An 18,381-nucleotide genomic window follows, 5' to 3' on the forward strand; every position below is an offset into this window, starting at 1 on the left:
AACAGTATGTGGGTTGGAGCACACAGACTGCAGTTGCTCAAGAATAAGGTCCGTCACCACTGTTTCAGGGCAATTAGGGATGGGCAATAAATGTCAGCAATGTGTGCATCCTAAGAATGAATTAAAAATAACTTTCTAGCTGAATTTCATTTCATCTGTATTCTGCTTTGACCTCCAGTTCCACTGGCTTTGTACCTTAGTGGCCTGCAATATCTTTTTGGATGGAAAAGTGAATAAATTTATAGTTGTCATTCCTACCAGTGTTGGAAATCATGCTGCACAGAATTATACTATAAAGATTCCTAAAAGGGAACAAATGATATCACATTAATGTCACATAATCAACTTCACATCTTAAAGATTACATTTCAACAGAATTCATTTTAAATAAAAGCAAAATACTCAGCAGATGCTGGAAATCTGAAATAAAAACAAGAAATGCTGGAAACACTCAGCAGGTCTGGCAGCATCTGTGGAGAGAGAAGCAGAGTTAACATTTCAGGTCAGTGACCTTTCTTCAGAACTAGCAGATATTAGAAATGTGAAAGGTTTTAAGCAAGTAAAGCAGCGGTTGGGCAAGAGATAACAAAGGAGAAGTTGTAGATAGGCCAAGGTCACAGAGAATAACCGACCAGAAGATCATGGAGCAAAAGCAAACAATATGTTAATGGTGTGTTGAAAGACAGAGCATTAGTACAGATAGGGTGTTAGCGGACTGAAAACTGAACAGCCACAAGTACAAACTTGAAAAAAATGTGGGTAGGCAAACTGAACAAACTAAGATAAAATAAACACAAAAAAATATATAAAAAAGAAAAAAGAAAAATAACTAAAAATAAAAGTCAAATGGGGTGGGGGGGGGGGGGGGGGTGGCCGTCATGCTCTGAAATTATTGAACTCAATGTTCAGTCCGGCAGGTTGTAGTGTGCCTAATTGGTAAATGAGATGCTGTTCCTCGAGCTTGCGTTGATGTTCACTGGAACACTGCAGCAATCCCAGGACAGAGACATGAGCATGAGAGCAGGAGGGAGTGTTGAAATGGCAAGCAACTGGAAGCTCGGGGTCATGCTTTGGGACTGAGCGGAGGTGTTCCTCAAAGCGATCACCCAGTCTGCATTTGGTCTCCCCAATGTAGAGGAGACCACATTGTGAGCAGCGAATACAGTATACGAAATTGAAAGAAGTACAAGTAAATCGCTGCTTCACCTGAAAGGAGTGTTTGGGGCCTGGGATAGTGAGGAGAGAGGAGGTAAATGGGCAGGTATTACACCTCCTGCGATTGCAGGGGAAGGTGCCATGGGAAGGGGACGAGGTGGTGGGGGTAATGGAGGAGTTGACCAGGGTGTTGCGGATCCCTTCAGAATGCTGACAGGGGAAGATGCGTTTGGTAGTGGCATCATACTGGAGATGGCGGAAATAGTGGAGGATGATCCTTTGGATAAGGAGGCTTTTGGGGTGGAAAGTGAGGACAAGGGGAACCCTGTCGCGGTTCTGGGAGGGAGGGGAAGGGATGAGGGTAGAGGTGCGGGAAATGGGCCAGACACAGTTGAGGGCTCTGTCAACCACAGTGGGGGGGAAATCCTCGGTTGGGGAAAAAGGAAGACATATCAGAAGCGCTGTCATGGAAGGTAACATCATCAGAGCAGATGCGTCGGAGACGGAGAAACTGGGAGAATGGAATGGATAACTTACAGGAGGCAGGGTGTGACAAAGTGTAGTCCAGGTAGCTGTGGGAGTCGGTGGGCTTATAATGGATATTAGTAGACAGCCTATCCCCAGAGATGGAGACAGAAAAGTCGAGAAAGGGAAGGGAAGTGTCGGAGCTGGACCATGTAAAGGTGAGAGAAGGGTGGAAATTAGAAGCAAAGTTGATAAAGTTTTCCAGTTCGGGGCGGGAGCAGGAAACGGCACCAATACAGTCATCAATGTACTGGATAAAGAGTTGGGGGAGGGGGCCTGAGTAGGACTGGAACAAGGAATGTTCGACATATCCCACAAAAAGACAGGCATAACTAGGACCCATGTGGGTACCCATAGCAACACCTTTTACTTGAAGGAAGTGAGTAGAGTTGAAGGAGAAGTTGTTCACTGTGAGAACAAGTTCAGCCAGGCAGAGGATGGTGGTGGTGGAAGGGGACTGGTTGGGAGTCTGTTCAAGAAAGGAGAACCCTCAAACCATCCTGGTGGGGGATGGAGGTGTAGAGAGATTGGACGTCCATAGTGAAGAGGAGGCAGTTGGGGCCAGGAAACTGAAAATTGTCAAAATGGCGGAGGGCGTCAGAAGAGTCACGGATGTAGGTGGGAAGAGACTGGACCAGTGGAGAAAAGATAGAGTCAAGATAGGAAGAAAAAGGTTCAGTGGGGCAGCAGCAGGCTGACACAACAAAATTCATTTTAAAACCAGTTACAAATAATTATCATTTTTATTTATAATGTTAAAAGTGACTTATGCTGAGATTTTGTCAGACAATTTTGCTTTAAAATTCTAAATCAGGTTTTCTGAATAACCCTCCTCCAATTCAATCAAGGCCGAACAATTGCTAAAGAGTAATAGATCCACAAAATAGAATTTCAGCAAAGCCAAATGTATGATTTGCTGATTAACTCCTTTAAAAAGACAAATACCTGTTTAAGAATGAGATTGAATTTCATGAAGATTAGGATAGTCACAGAGAATCAATTACGGCACACAATGGTCATGTGTTACTGTGACCATGAATGAGTCACCTGAGTATTATTGCATTGGTTTACTTGCTTAAAGTATACTGTATTTCATTGGCTATAAAGCACTTTGGGATGCCTGGAGGTGGCGAGAGGTGCTACATAAATCCAAGACTTTCCTGTGACTGGTTAACAAATGTGTCAAAATAATACAGAGTAATTTCAATTCAGATATGTTAATGGATATGTTACATAAACCACTGACAGCAATTTCACTCCCTATATGGCTAATAAGTTTGCCAAAAAAATCATGCAGTCCAAGGATATAACTGAAATACTTCTGAGTGCAATTGCTCCTTTACATGTTGCACAGGCCCTACATGTGATATACATGCACCATGTACAGGAATGCATGATTAGAGATATTGTTTAGAGGTGAAACGTAAAGTAAAAATTAAAAAAATTAAGTCGTTACATTATAATTAATTAAGATACGCAAGCAGAAGGGAAGTAAGATGCTGGTGAGTCTACTGTTTTATTTGTAAGCAGTACGGTTTATTGTATTACCGAGGTTTAAATAGTACAGTAAGTGCTGGTGAAGAGAGGCATTAATTAAAAAATTAAGAAAATAATTGATTAATTCATTAATTAAAACACTAAGAATGGCAGGGCAGGTGATATGTTGCAGCTGCAGTATGTAGGAGCTCATGGACACCAATGTGATCCACAGCAACCACGCCTGCAGAAAGTGTCTACTGCTTGAGAAGCTTCGGCTCCGAGTAGAGGAGAAGGTCAAGAAGGCAGAAGTGGAGGAGGTCAAGAAGGCAGAAGTGGAGGAGCCTCAGCCCTTGCAATTGTCCAACAGATTTGAGGCTCTTTCAGCTTGTATGGATGAGAGCGAGGGCTGCAGGGTGGATGAGCAAACTGACCATGGCACCATGGTACAGGAAGCCATTCAAGCGGGTGGAGTAAATAGGAATGTAGTGGTAGCAGGAGATAGTATAGTCAGGGGGATAGACACAGTTCTCTGCAGCTGACAGCGAGAGTCCAGAAGGCTGTGTTGCCTGCCCGGTAGACAGGCAATGGCTAGCATTTAAAGAATTAATACATGATTTACAACAAATTTAAATTCCTTTGAGGCACAAAACCCAGCAGGAAAGGTGATCCAACCATGGCTAACAAGTGAAGTTAAAGATTGTATTAGATGACAGGAAGAGTTGCCAAAAAAGTAGTAAGCATGAGGATTGGGAGCATTTTAGAATTTAGCAAAGGAGGACCAAGCAACTGATTAAGAAAGACATAGAATATGAAAGTAAACCAGCGACAAACATGAAAACAGACTGTAAAAGCTTCTATAGGTATGTATAAAGGAAAAGACTGGCAAAGACAAATGTGGGCCCACTACAGACAGAGACAGGAGAATTTATAATGGGGAATAAGGAAATGGCAGAGAAAGTAAACAAATACTTTGTGTCTGTCTTCAGGGAGGAAGATATAAAAATACTTCCCAGGAACACTAGAGAATCAAGGGACTAGTGAGAATGAGGAATTGAAAGAAATTAGTATTAGTAAAAAAGTAGTCCTGGAGAAATTAATTGGACTGAAAATTGATAAATCCCCTGGACTTGATGATCTACATTCTAGAGTGTTGAAAGAGGTGGCTGTAGAGATAGTGGATGCGTTGGTGGTCATCTTCTAAAATTCTACAGATTCTGGAACGGTTCCTGCAAATTGGAAGGTAGCAAATGTAATCCTAATATTTAAGAAAGGAGGGAGAGAGAAAACAGGGGATTACAGACCCTGTTGGCCTGATATCAGTAGTAGGGAAAATGCTAGAATCGGTTATAAAGGATGTGGTAACTGGACATTTAGAAAATAATGATAGGATTGGGCAGAGTCAACATGGATTCATGAAAAGGAAATCATGCTTCACAAACCTGTTTCAGGGCTTTTTGAGGATGTTACTAGCAGAATAGATAAGGGGGAAACCAGTGCATGTGGTGTATTTGGATTTTTAGAAGGCTTTTCACGCAGGTTAGTAAACAAAATTAGAGCACATGGGATTGGGGATAATATACGGGCATGGATTGAGAATTGGTTAACGGACAGAAAACAGAAAGTAGGAACAAGCGGGTCATTCTCAAGTTGACAGGCTGTGACTAGTGGGGTACTGCAAGGATCTGTGCTTGGGCCCCAGCTATTCACAATCTATATCAATGATTTGGATGGGGGGACCAAATATAATATTTCCAAATTTGCTGATGACACAAAACTAGGTGGGAACGTGAGTTGTGAAGAGGATGCAACGAGGCTTCAAGATGATTTAGATAGGCTAAGTGCGTGGGCAAGAACATGACAGATGGCATATAATGTGGAAAAATGTGAAGTTATCACTTTGGTAGGAAAAACAGAAATGCAGAGTATTTCTTAAATGTGAGAGTTGAGAAGTGTTGATGTCCAAAAGGGCTTGAATGTCCTTGTTCATAAGTCACTGAAAGCTAACATGCAGGTGCAGCAAGCAATCAGGAAGCCAAGTTTTGTTGGCCTTTATTGCAAGAGGATTTGAGTACAGGAGTAAAGAAGTCTTGCTGCAATTATATAGAGCCTCGGTGAGACTACACCTGGAGTATTGTGTACAGTTTTGGTCTCCTTACCTAAGGAAAGATATATTTGTCATACAGGGAGTGCAATGAAGACTCACCAGACTGATTCCTGGGATGGTGGGATTGTCCTATGAAGAGAGATTGAGGAGACTCGGCCTATATTCCCTAGACTTTCGAAGAATGAGAGGTGATCTCATTGAAGCATATAAAATTCTTACAGGGCTCAACAGGATGGAATCAGGAAGGACGTTTCCTCTGGCTGAGGGTGGAGTGGGGTGGGGGGGGGGGAGGGGGGGCGGGGGTGTCTAGAACCAGGGACACCGTCTAAGAGGTAGGACTGAGATGAGGAGGAATTTCTTCACACAGAGGGTGGTGAATCAGTGAATCTTTGGAATTCTCTGTCCCAGAGGGCTGTGGAGGCTCAGTCTTTGAGTATATTCAAGATAGAGATCGCTAGATTTCCAGATATTAAATATATTAATGGATATGGGGAGAGTGCAGGGAAATGGCATTGAGGTTGAAGATCAGCCATGATCTAGCCAAATGGCCTGCTCCTGCTCTTATTTCCTTTCCTTTCCTGAACAATACTGCCAGCAGCTATTATTAGTTACTCCAAAGCATTCACCATCATGATATAAGATCAGAAGACAGAGCTGCTCATTCTTCCGCTATTAACACTCTCTCTAGACAAATGCTTTGTCTTTTACCACAAGCATTAATACATTCTTTGCCTTTGTCCCAGGATAGCTTTGTTATTTAATCTCTCCTGCGCGCTGCCCTATCACATACCTCCCCTTTTGTTCTCTTCCCCACCATCCCACCACCATCCCCACCACCGTATTCACTTGCTTAAATCCCAATTCTTTTCTAACTTTTGCCAGTTCTGATGAAAGGTCACAGACCTGAAGCGTTAACTCTGCTTCTCTCTCCACAGACCTGCTGAGTATTTCCAACACTTTCTGTTTTTATTTCAGATTTCCAGCATCTGCAGTATTTTGCTTTTATGATATAAGACCAGTTGGTAGCAGTCAGCTCATTATGATTCTACTCAAGCATGCAGAGTTTATTACAAATAGCCTATTTGAATTTGGTAGAAAACTACACATGTAAACAAAGCAGCACGTCATCATAGACAGTGTATGGCACCAAAATAAATGCTTTTGAACTGGACATCTAACGGCAGCAGTGCCTCCAATGGCCAACATCAAACAACTTGTCAAATGAGTCAGACAAAAACTACAGCTATTGGCGGACAGAGTGACTGAAATACTTACTCCCAACGTCTAGCTGACCAACAAAATGGTTTCTCTGTTGATGACCTGCACAGATCTTCTGAGGATTTGGGGAAGTTAGTGGCATTGAATAAAATAGTTTGTATCTTTAGAACAACTGTTTTAGACTTCATAACAATTGCATATGTACTGTCAGTTATTGTCAAAACTGTCCTGCAATATCAATGATATATAACAGCAGAATTGGAAACCTTTACGAGAACCATATGGAGGAAAAAGACTAAAACTGGCTGGCCTGTTTCCAGTTATATATTTTAGCTTAACTTTAAATCCAATACAGGTTTCAGATTGGTTCAGTTGTCACACTCTCACCTCTAAGTTGGAAGGTTGTGGATTCAAGTCTCACTGCAAGACTTGAGTACATAATCTTTGATGACACTTCAGTGCAAAACTGAAAGAGTGTTGCACTGTTCGAGATGCTGCCTTTCAGATGAGCTATTAAACTGAGGCTCTGTCTGTTCATATGGACATTAAAAATCTTATGGCACTACTTGAAAAAGTGTAGGGGAAATCTCTTAATGTCCCGGTCAACTTTGATCCCTAAATTAGCACCACCAAAAACAGATTAATTGGTCATTTATCTCATTACTGTAGTGGGACCTTGCTGAAAGGTTTACCCACATAACAGTAACTGCACTGCAAAAGATATTCCATTGACTTTGAAATGCTTTGGGACATCCTGAGAACATGAAAATTATTGTACAAATGCAAGTCTTCTTTCTTTTTTCTTTATTCCAATCTTTCTTTCTCTCTTTTTGTTGCCTGGGCTTGAAAGTTGCAACTATGAGGAAAGATTGGATAGGCTAGGGTTGTTTTCCTTAGAACAGAGGAGGCTGAGAGGTGACGAGGCTGAGGGGTGACTTAATTGAGGTGTACAAAATTATGAGGGGCATAGATAGAGTAGACAGGAAGGACCTGTTTCCCCTAGCGGAGAGGTCAATTACCAGGGGGTACAGATTTAAGGTGATTGGTAGAAGGATTAGAGGGGCTATGAGGAAAAACTTTTTCACCCAGAGGGTGGTGGGTGTCTGGAATTCACTGCCAGGAACGGTGGTGGAGGCAGAACCCCTCAATGCTTTTAAAGGTACTTGGACATGCACATGAAGTGCTGTAACCTGCAAGGCAATGGACCTGGTGCTGGAAGGTGGGATTAGATTGGGCAGCTAGTTTTTTCTCAGCTGGTAGACACGACAAGCTGAATGGCCTCCTTCTGTGCCGTAATTTTTCCATGGTTCTATGGTTCTTTTTCTTTCTCTGCCTTCAAAGTAGATGTTTTCCACTTTACCTGACAGAAACTGTCAACGTTGGGAAGTTGGTCAGCAGTTTTTTTCTGTCAACATTGATGATATTACATTGCTGATGGATGAAATACATAACTGATTAAGTGGCAGGGAAAGATTTTGTAAAGAATTTCCTCCCATGTACTTCAAGAACATTTTGTGCCAGCAAAATCTTGGCATTCTGCCTGTGCTATAAATCCCATCTCCCTTTTATCATCAAGACTACTTTTTCCACCTCCACAATATCATCCACCTCTGCCTTTAACTCACCTCCGACTGTCACCAAAACCTTTATCCATACTTTTGTCACCACTCGATTTGATTTCTGTAACAACCAATTTGCCACCTCCCATCCTACATGCAATAAACTCCAACTTATTTAAAACTCACTCATATCCTTTATCAAGTACCAGAACACGTTATCTAATTTCAATACACCCTCTTCTAGACCACAGTTGATCTTCAAATCCCTCCATGTTCTTGCTCCTCTGCAACCTATTCTAGCCTTGAGATCAATCTCACACCCTTTATTTCTACAATCAAGCTTTCAGATGTCTCTTCTAACTCTCCCAACAAGGTTTAGCACCCATGCATTTTCCTTTTTCCCATTATACTTTTCTATGCTAAAGGCTCTATGGGAATGCAAGTTATTGTCATTGTGCCACAGACATTACACAGCCAACAAGGCGTGTAGGTCATCTTCAGTACAGTACTGAGGGAATGCTGCATTGTTGAAGGTGCCATTTTTCAGATGAGACTTTAAACCAGGGCTCTATCTGTTCTCTCAGGTGAACTTAAATGATCTTTGGCACTATTTGAAGAAGAGCAGGGGAGTTCTTCCCAATGTCCTGGATAATATTTACCCCTCAACCAACATCACTTAAAAAAAATGAGTATCTAGTCATTAATCTCCCAATTTTTTTTACCATGACCTCAATCTCCCTAATCTCAGATGTGGTACCTTATCAAAGGTTTACTTAAAGTCTATGTAGACTCATAGAGTGATACAGCACTGAAACAAGCCCTTCAGCCCAACGGGTCCATGCCGACCATCAACCACCCATTTATACTAATCCTATATTAATCCCATTTTTCCCTCTCACATCCCCACCTTCCCTCAATTCTCCTATCACCTACCTACACTAGGGGCCATTTTTACAATGGCCAATTTACCTATCAACCTGCAAGTCTTTGGCATGTGGGAGGAAACCACAGCACCCGAAGGAAACCCACATGGTTACAGGGAGAACTTGCAAGCTCCGCACAGGCAGTACCCAGAACCGAACCCGGGTCACTGGAGTTGTGAGGCTGCGGTGCTAGCCACTGCGCCACTCTGTACACTACATCCATTACATTTCACCCATCCACCATGCCTTTTGTGATCACTGCTGAACACTTTTGTGAAGTATTTGTTAGCTATCCCCAGCAGGCTCGTCAAGAGAAATTTGGGGGCCCATTATCGCACCATCGTTGGGACCCAACTCCTTATGCCGAGCTTTGTTGACAATGAGTTCAATTTCAAAATCTACTATGGATTATAACCAAATGCAAATTAATGAATAATTTAAAAAAATATTTAGCAGAAAACATAAATTTTGGCCTCTTGAGCTCAACACCCAGGTACAGTTGTACCTACTATTCCTGCCCATGCACCTCCCCTCACTCGTCAGTCAACACAATTCTTTTTCAGTTAAATATTTGCAGAATACTTTACTGTTCTTATTAATATGTTTTGAGATTCTTTCCACCTCACTTCTTAACCTATAACCTTTGGTGTTGTGCATTACCTGTCTTAGCAATTTACCTTGATTTCTTAATAAATAAAAGTCAGAGTTAAGTAAACCCTTCAATACACCAAACTTATCAATCAGCAAATATAGGTAGCAAGCAGGCTAGCTGGAATGAAAAAGAACATTTGTAAACAGATCATCATTACAAAACACAATATGTAGAACTATATGGAATTTACAGCATAGAAACAGGCTATTTGGCCCAACCTGTCCATGCCAATGTTTACGCTCCATGCAAGCCTCCTCCCTCCCTATCAACATATCCTTCTATTCCTTTCTCCTTCATGTACTATCCAGCTTCCTCTTAAATGTATTTATGTTATTCACCTCCATGACTCCACGTGGTAGCAAATTAATTCTAACCACACTGAGTAAAGAAGTTTCTCTTGGATTGCTTATTGCAGTTATTAGTGCCAATCTTATATTTATGGCCCCTAGTTTTGAACTCCTCACAAGTGGAAACATCTACCCATGTCTACCCTATCATACTCCTTCATAATTTTAGAGATCTCTATCAGGACACTTCTCAATCTCCCCTTTTTAGAGAAAACAGCCTGTTCGATCCTTCCTGATAGCTGTACCCTCTTAGTTTTGGTACCATTCTTGTAATTATTATTTGCAACATCTCTATTTCTACTACATCCTTTCTATAATATGGAGACCAGAACTATGCACAGCACTCTAAATGTGGTCTAACTAATTTAGCATCTGAAAGCTGAAGATTTTTTGTTTTAGAAGGATCTATTTCATTTTTAGTACATACTACTTTATTCTATATTTAAAAAGTTAATGGAGTTTAATCCTAAGCATGTTAAACTGTTGCTCTCTCACATAATTCACTCCATATTCTAGACAGAAGGTATTTTGCATATACATATTTGCATTGCACAGCTCAATAATAAACGGAATCATACATCATACAATAATTTAAAGTGACGTTTTTCTGTTGTCGCACTGCTATCTACTGTCGTCCTATCTGGTTTAGTCTCACGGTCATTTTACGAGCAAAAAAAACCTACACGAGATAGTATACATGAGGTAGAATGGTTTTATCCGGTTAATTTAGACCAATTTACCGCTGTTGCCGCATGAGGAGCAGCGGATGTGTGCCTCGGGTTTGCCTCTCCTGATGGATTCTCTACCCTGTAGACAAATCCCACATATTGCAATTGAAATGATCTTATGCTGTAAGGGCAATAGTTAGAATGGCATTATAAAAATCATGTCAAATACAGTAGAAGATGAGTACGAAGAAAAGAAGTGAGTCCCTCAAGCCGATGCCGTAGAAAGGATCATGAGAAAATATAAACCTTTATAAACTCTTTTCAACTAGGAGAGGAAATTCTGAAATTCTCCCAAAATTAATGAAAAATTTCCACCTTATCAATCAAACGTTATTGAACCTAAACTACCGTATTTCGCATAAGGCAGTCGTATGGTATGAGCAGGTCTGCACCTTGTATGTGATCATCGGTGTCTATATTTATTCCCATAACCTTTAATTGCAGTTATACCTATATTTATTCAATACTTTTTCAAAAAGGAGTTAATCAATATAGAATTGTCTAACTTTGATAGAAAACAATTACAAGTTTCTGCTATATCAAGAAAAATGTGTACTTGGGTTTTGCAAAATCTTCCTTGAAGAAGTGCAGCCCAAGTAAAAATTATGGGGATGATTTTAACGGCTAGTGGGAATGGTGGGGGGTGACTAGCAAGCTTGCATGCCAGCGCCCTTGGAGGTGCGGAAAGGTTTAAGCTTCTGCAGGGTTTCAGTTTTGTAGCAGGGGTCGGACACCCGCACAAACCTGTCAGTAGTCAGTCAATGGCAGCCGGGCGGGAGCTTAATTTTATACAGGAGGAGGCTACTGCTGAGCCGATTGCTGGGTCCCTGGAACTCAGGTAGTCATTTTGGGAAGCTCTGGGTGGGGAAGGGAGAGAAACCGTTTGCAGGGGAAGTCAAAGATATCCCTGTGGAGAAGAAGGATCACTGCCCTGAAACGTTAACTCTGCTTCTCTTTCCACAGATGCTGCCAGACCTGCTGAGCGGTTCCAGCATTTCTTGTTTTTATTTCAGATTTCCAGCATCCGCAGTATTTTGCTTTTATATCCCTGTGGAGATTGCAGCAGCACTCCTTTTCCTACTGGACAGCAAGGAAACCTTAACAAAAACTGAACTTGCCTGGGTCTCTTTTGGTCCTGGCTTCTCTCAGCAGGACTGACCTTGTAAGGAAGCCACAAGAGAGCTTCTTTACGCGGTCCTGGCGTTAATATTGCAGTCAGGCCCCAATGACAGAGTCTGCTCTGTATCTGTAAAGGACCCCCTGCCTTCAGGGAGGGTCCCTCTGGCCTGCAAAAAAAGAGCAGGTTAATATCAGGACCTGTCGGAAAGCAACAGGAATCGGAGAGGTAAATTGCACAGGCCAGTTTAACTGCCCACCCAGGGAGGGCTAAAATTGCCACCCTTTTTTTGTCTACCATATAACTACATAAACCAGTGACATAAATAATAAAGTTCAGTCTGATAAGCTGGACACTTGATAATGTTTTGTTCTCTTGCCGGACAAGTTAACATGTTTCAATAAACTGCTACAGTGTTTATTAACATATTCATTTTGAGGAAGAATGTGATATACAGGCACTGACATGAACCATGTGTACAGAAGTTATCTTCCAGCTTCTAGCAGCTTTGAGGGGAAAAAAAAGATTGGGTGGAATCTTATGAGTGCCACAGCGTTCCTGTGTTGTCGTAACTTCCGCTTCCGCCGCAAATCCCATTTTTCACACGATTTTGTATTTAAATTATCCACGTGGCGGCAGGCACGGGGTCACTTGGGATCATGCGGCCGGGGCAGCCTTTCATTGGTGGAACCCGCCACCACTGCCCCAAACACCATGATCCCACAAAATAAAACATTCTGTGCTTCAGAGATCAGCAGCCTTCCTTTCATGTAAGTATCTTAGACTAACTTAAATTGAAGCTTTTACTTAAACCAAAATGTTTTTGCCTCCCTTATCTTGTGAAAGTCACCACCAACTTCACATCATTTATTTTCCCTGCGGCAAAAATGAGTCAGAAGTCAGCCAGTGCTCTCAACTTGCCTCACAGCTCTCTGACTTTGACAGCACTCATCCCTCCCTTTAGGCTCTTTCCAAATATCTTCACACAGTACTGAACTACTCCACCCACCACCCCCGAAGCCGACAAGCTGCATCTTCACCAGCAACATCAACCATTCAACAACCTGGACGCTCCACTCCACCCTCCCCTGCTCCTCGATGCACCCAATCGCCCACCCTTCCCTCCCTGACTACCCTCCCCTGCTGCTCCATGTAGCCTCCTCCCATGCCGTCGCCGCCATCCCCTGAGATGGTTCACCCTTGCTAGTGCCGAGCCTAGAGGCAAGCATCCATTCCGATGCTGGCGTTAATTCAGCGGTTGAGTTAAAAAGAGAAGAGCACAGTTCTGAAATTCAACTGCACAAATCCGACTGTTGCACACCATGTTAAAACATTTGTGAACTGGGTGGCATTAGACTTTTGCTCGCCATTCACTTAATCTGGCAGCTAGGATTAAATCCTAACTATGCATAGGGTAATGAGTATTCCTGTTATTTAAATGAATGCAAAGCTGCAACCCACCACCACACTGGGGGAATTCTGGAATGCTGCAAACATGCCACCAACTTAATTCCTGTAAAATATCCCACCATCAAGAATCTGAAAAAACACCTCCCGCCTAATCCTATCACCCTGCATGGCACCACATCCTCTGCGGCGGGCAGCATAAAATTCTCCCCTAAAATAAAAGCAAAATACTGCGGATACTGGAAATCTAAAATAAAAACAGAAAATGCTGGAAATACTCAGCAGGTTTGGCAGCATCTGTGGAGAGAGAAGCAGAGTTTACATTTCAGGTTAGTGGCATTTTGTCAGAACTCATTCTCTCACAATTATGTATCATGCATCTTACTTTAATTGCACTAGTTTGTCATATATTGAAGTCAGTGCTGCTTCAGAAAGAAAGTGTCAAGCAAAAACAAAAACAGCACAGGGTGCCATTGTTTTAAGCTAGAGTACTGGTGAATGAGATAGTTATAATAAATATTCACAATTCAGAAAAAAATTCAAGTAAAGTTGCAGCACATAAGCAGCTCGGAAAGTCAAAACAGCACAAGAAATCAGATTAATAAAATTCCTTCCCTCCTCTCCCCACAGGTAAAGGTCCCTGAGCATCTAATACACATCAGTTTAATGCATGTCTGTGCACTGCATTTCCTGTGACTTTGTAAGATATTTCACCAACTTTCTCTCCTTTTCTTCTGCTCCCAGGCTTTTGCCAGTACCACTCTATGCATCTGCAAACAGTGTGTAGCAGTGACTCAGGCTGGAGGGAGGAACAGGTGTCTGTCTCAATATCACTCCAATCTGTGGGAAAGTGCCCAGCTTACATTTAGCTCCTCCTTCTGCCAAAACAACCAAGGTTTGAAACTCTGCATGCAGGTAACTGAGGACTATGACACAGCATGTAGGAATTTCAAAACATTGTACTATCATGCTGGTTTTACATGTGGAATTTTTATCTCTGTACAGTTTTTAGAAACATCTACTCTTTGGAGCACTTTATGATCACAAGATAAGGAGATATTCATGATAAGGATCCAGATCTTTCCTTCACTGTCATGGTGTAAGAGCTTTGCAGGCAAAAGCCCTTATTGTAAAATCAGGCAAAAACCACTCACAATTTTCCATTCGTTGGAATGAAAACCTTCAAGTCCTACTCCTGGGACTTAAGCACATAATCTAGGCTAACACATTACTGCAGTACTAAGAGGGTGCCACATCATCAGAGGTGCCATTTTTCAAATATGACACTGCCCCACCTGATTGCTTCCCAGTGATGTCCAAATACACAGCTCCCTCCTCCTTGTCGCCTCCTTTAACCAGGTGAGGCCCTGAAGCCCTGTGGTTCCTGTGCGTCATTAGTAAAATCAGACCCAGTGAATAAAATTGCTGTCTATTGGGCTGTTAAATACCTTAATTGCCTTCCCGCCTCATGAATGTGCGAAGTCCGCCCTTCAGGTCGGCCGCGACAGTAAAATATGACATCAGGTCCGACATCTTCTGTCCTTATTTTATGCCCCCCCCCTCCCAAACTCGCCTCTGTTCCCATCTCAAACGGTCCCTTAAAAATCCGGCCATGGTTTCTGGTGAGGTGGAACATGTATATATTGTATAGAATGTCTATTGACACTGCTGTGTCAGAACAATGAGTTGGAGGCAGGCAGGAATTACAACAGGATTTACAGCCTTTACTCAGCAAACAGCACAGCAAACAGTTTATTTGCGGAGTCTATTTATAAAGAGTCTCTGCCAACTGCAGCAAGTAGAACTCAGCAACTTCTCTTGATAAAAACAAGATGATTTCTCCAGAAAAATGCAGTGACTGAGGGATAAGTTACAAATTGTGTGCATACGATCAATCTCAGTCACTTCCAGGTGCGATCGGTGGGGGAATTACCCCATATTATCCAGGAATAGTGGTATCACTACCTGCAGCCACATGTCAACCCAAACCATGGAATTACAAATAAAAACAGAAAGTGTTGGAAATACGCAACAGGTCAGGCAGCATCTGTGGAGAGAGAAGCAGAATTAACATTTCAGGGCTGTGACCTTTCATCGGAACATGGAATTGCATACAGTCTTGAACTGGTATGGGGCCCTGAACGGATCCAGTGAAATATTTATCAAAATGGACCACATTCAGATGCCATTGTGTAACAATGGTCCCCACATCCTGAGACATTGTATGAACATCCCAGGGGAGAGTGTCTTGAGTCACCTGACCAAAACTCAACCTGGTAACAGTTTTTCTTAAAAAAGTAGATTTCTCAAAGAACGTGAGAAAGCCATTCCAGCCAGAGAAGCTGTGAGATCAATCCAGCTAAGCAAGGAGCCCTGCCAGCACCATCTTTAAATTACTGAGGCAGACAGATTGCAAGGTGGCCTTGAAAAGTCCCCATCTGAGTGGAACTTCCCCCACCAACTTCACACTGAGTTTTAACCAAAGGTGTCTGCGACACTTCATCAATTCCAAGACATGGAACATTCAGTCCTGCAACACTGTTAAAATTTCCTCCCAGAAAAACAAGAAGGTTTCAAAGTGAACTCCCTTTATAACAATCAGACTCTAATTATATGTTAACCTCTATTGTCTATCTTTTCTTGTGTATGTGTATGTGTGTGAATGCATGGGTGGGTGAGGTTGCAAACAGTTTCTAGTATTGTTTTAATAAATAGTTATCTTTCTTTCTGAACCTACGAGAAAACCTGTTGTTTGTCTGTTTATTTGACCCTTAAACACTCAGGGACTGAAACACTATTTTAAAAAACACTTTCTGCAGTCAATTGATAGGTGGAAAGTGGAAGCCATCCATACCAATTCCCACCTGGCCGACACATTCTTCCTTTCAGGTGTCCAGGATCACAAGCTTCAGTATATCAATGCCCCTCCAGATCCTTCTACCCCTTCACCTTCTTCTGATCACCATTCCTCCTTCCAACCTGACCCTTTTCACTATCCCCTCTGACATACCCCTCTCTGATCCTGAACAACCAACAAAGGCTTCAGCCAAACTTCCCTAGAATCTGGAAAGGTCCCAGCAGATTGGAAAACCACAAATGTAATGTCCCTATTCAAGAAAGGAGGGAGAAAGAAAACAGGAAACTATAGGCTAGTTAGCCTAACACCTGTCATTGGGAAAATGCTGGAATCCATCATCAAGGAAGTAGTAGCAGAACATTTAGAAAATCTTAATACAATCAAGCAGAGTCAGTATGGTTTTATAAAAAGAAATCATGTTTGACAAATTTATTAGAGTTCTTTGAAGATGTAACGGGCAGGGTGAATAAAGGGGAACCAGTAGGTCTAATATATTGGGCTTTCCAAAAGGCATTCAATAAGGTACCACATATTCATCTAGTGACATCTCCAAAGTGTCGGCGGGCCCCTCTGTCCTCCACAAAATCGGAGCAGAGTCAGAGGTGGGAAGAGGCCCTCAATTAGCCATTAATTGGCCACTTAAAGTCCTCAATTTGCCTGGACTGGGAAGGCCGTCCTCAGCCTTCCCTGCCCTGGACAAAATGGCAGGGAACCTGGCCAATGTTGGGAATGGCACCCCTTGCTCTTTTTGCCCCTCCTGCCTCTGTGCTCATCTCCAAGGACAGAATAAAATCCTGCCGAGACAGTGGGAAAAAATTTGGAAGAGGGAGTATAATGTGGGAAAATGTAAGGTTATCCACTTTGGTAGGAAGAATAGAAAAGCAAAGTATTATTTAATGGAGAGAGACTACAGAAGGCTGAGTTAGTTAGATTTTTGATCTACAAGAGAGTCACGGGTTATGGGGAAACAGGAAAGTGAAGTTGAGGCCACAATCAGATCAGCCATGATCTTATTGAATGATGGAGCAGGCTCGATGGGCCAAATGGCCTACTCCTGCTCTTATTTCTTATGTTCTTATTGTCATGCAGGGCCTCACCTGCCAAGAATGAGGCATATTAATTTCACCACATGAACACTGATTTTAAACTGTTACTGGAGTAAAGAAAGAACTTGCTTTTTAAAAAAAACACCTGTCCCTTGATATTTACAGACAGTGCTTAAAATGGACAAAAGACCATTCCCTGACACATTCAATCCACAATGGACTTTTGATTACCAGATGTCAAAGGTGGAGGAGCTAGCATTGCAGGTTGACTGCTAAGATGGCCGAATACACAAATGGACGTGGTCACACCAGCCAGTCACACGACTAACCTGCTGAGCCACCTGAGGTTTTTGATTTTGAACTTGCCACAGAGTTTTGAACTGGCAGAAAGCTGTTTGCTCCTGGACTGAAAAGACCTCTCCTGGCTGGCTCGCTGCAGCCTCCCCTGTCTGCTGCCATCTCTTTCTCATGGAACTGAAAACCACTGAAGACATATGAACCCCAAGAGAGAAAAGTCTCCTACAGTGAGCAAGGTTTAAGAAGAATACTGGGCCACAACGAAAAGCAAGATTAACCTACAAAAGGACTCTACAGTGAGCTCAAAGAACCATAACAAACGCTTCAGAGATTGCCTCAAACTTTTTCACTTTATTTTTCTTCTGCTCTTTTCTGACCCTATTTGCATGTGTGTATTGCGTGTGCATGCTAGTGGGGGTGCATCGTGTATCCGTAGGCGTTAACCGAATTAGAGTTTAAATTTAATTTTAATAAATTTCACTTTTCTTCTTTAAACCTAAGAAAGCCTGTTTGTGCTAATTTCTTTGCCTTATAATTGGAAAGGGGTGAACAAGGATTCACCAATGGGGAGCTCAAAACACGGTGTGTTTAAAATTAAACCCTGTTACAGTAAGACCAGGTGAAGGCTGAGAGGGACACCGAGACACTTTTCCCACCTGGTCCTATGTTTTAATGTTCTCCATCTCCTTCCACCCCCAGCTCAATGAATTTCAAGCTCAGCACGACGCTGAACTCTTCTTCCATTGCCTTTGACTCCACGCCCACTTTTTTGGCAAGGAGTCTACTCTCTGCACAGCAGACGCTTTCTCCATTCTTCAGAACTCTGGTTCCACCTGGACCCTTCCCTCTGACCGCTTACCCTATCTGGATCTTTTAATTGGGAACTACCAGCATGATATTGGCTGTTTCAATTTCTCTGCTTCCCTCACTCACGCTGACCTATCTCCCTCTGAACTTGCAGTACTCT

The sequence above is a fragment of the Heterodontus francisci genome, chromosome 11 (genome assembly GCF_036365525.1).
Source record: "Heterodontus francisci isolate sHetFra1 chromosome 11, sHetFra1.hap1, whole genome shotgun sequence".
Classification (NCBI taxonomy): Eukaryota; Metazoa; Chordata; class Chondrichthyes; order Heterodontiformes; family Heterodontidae; genus Heterodontus; species Heterodontus francisci.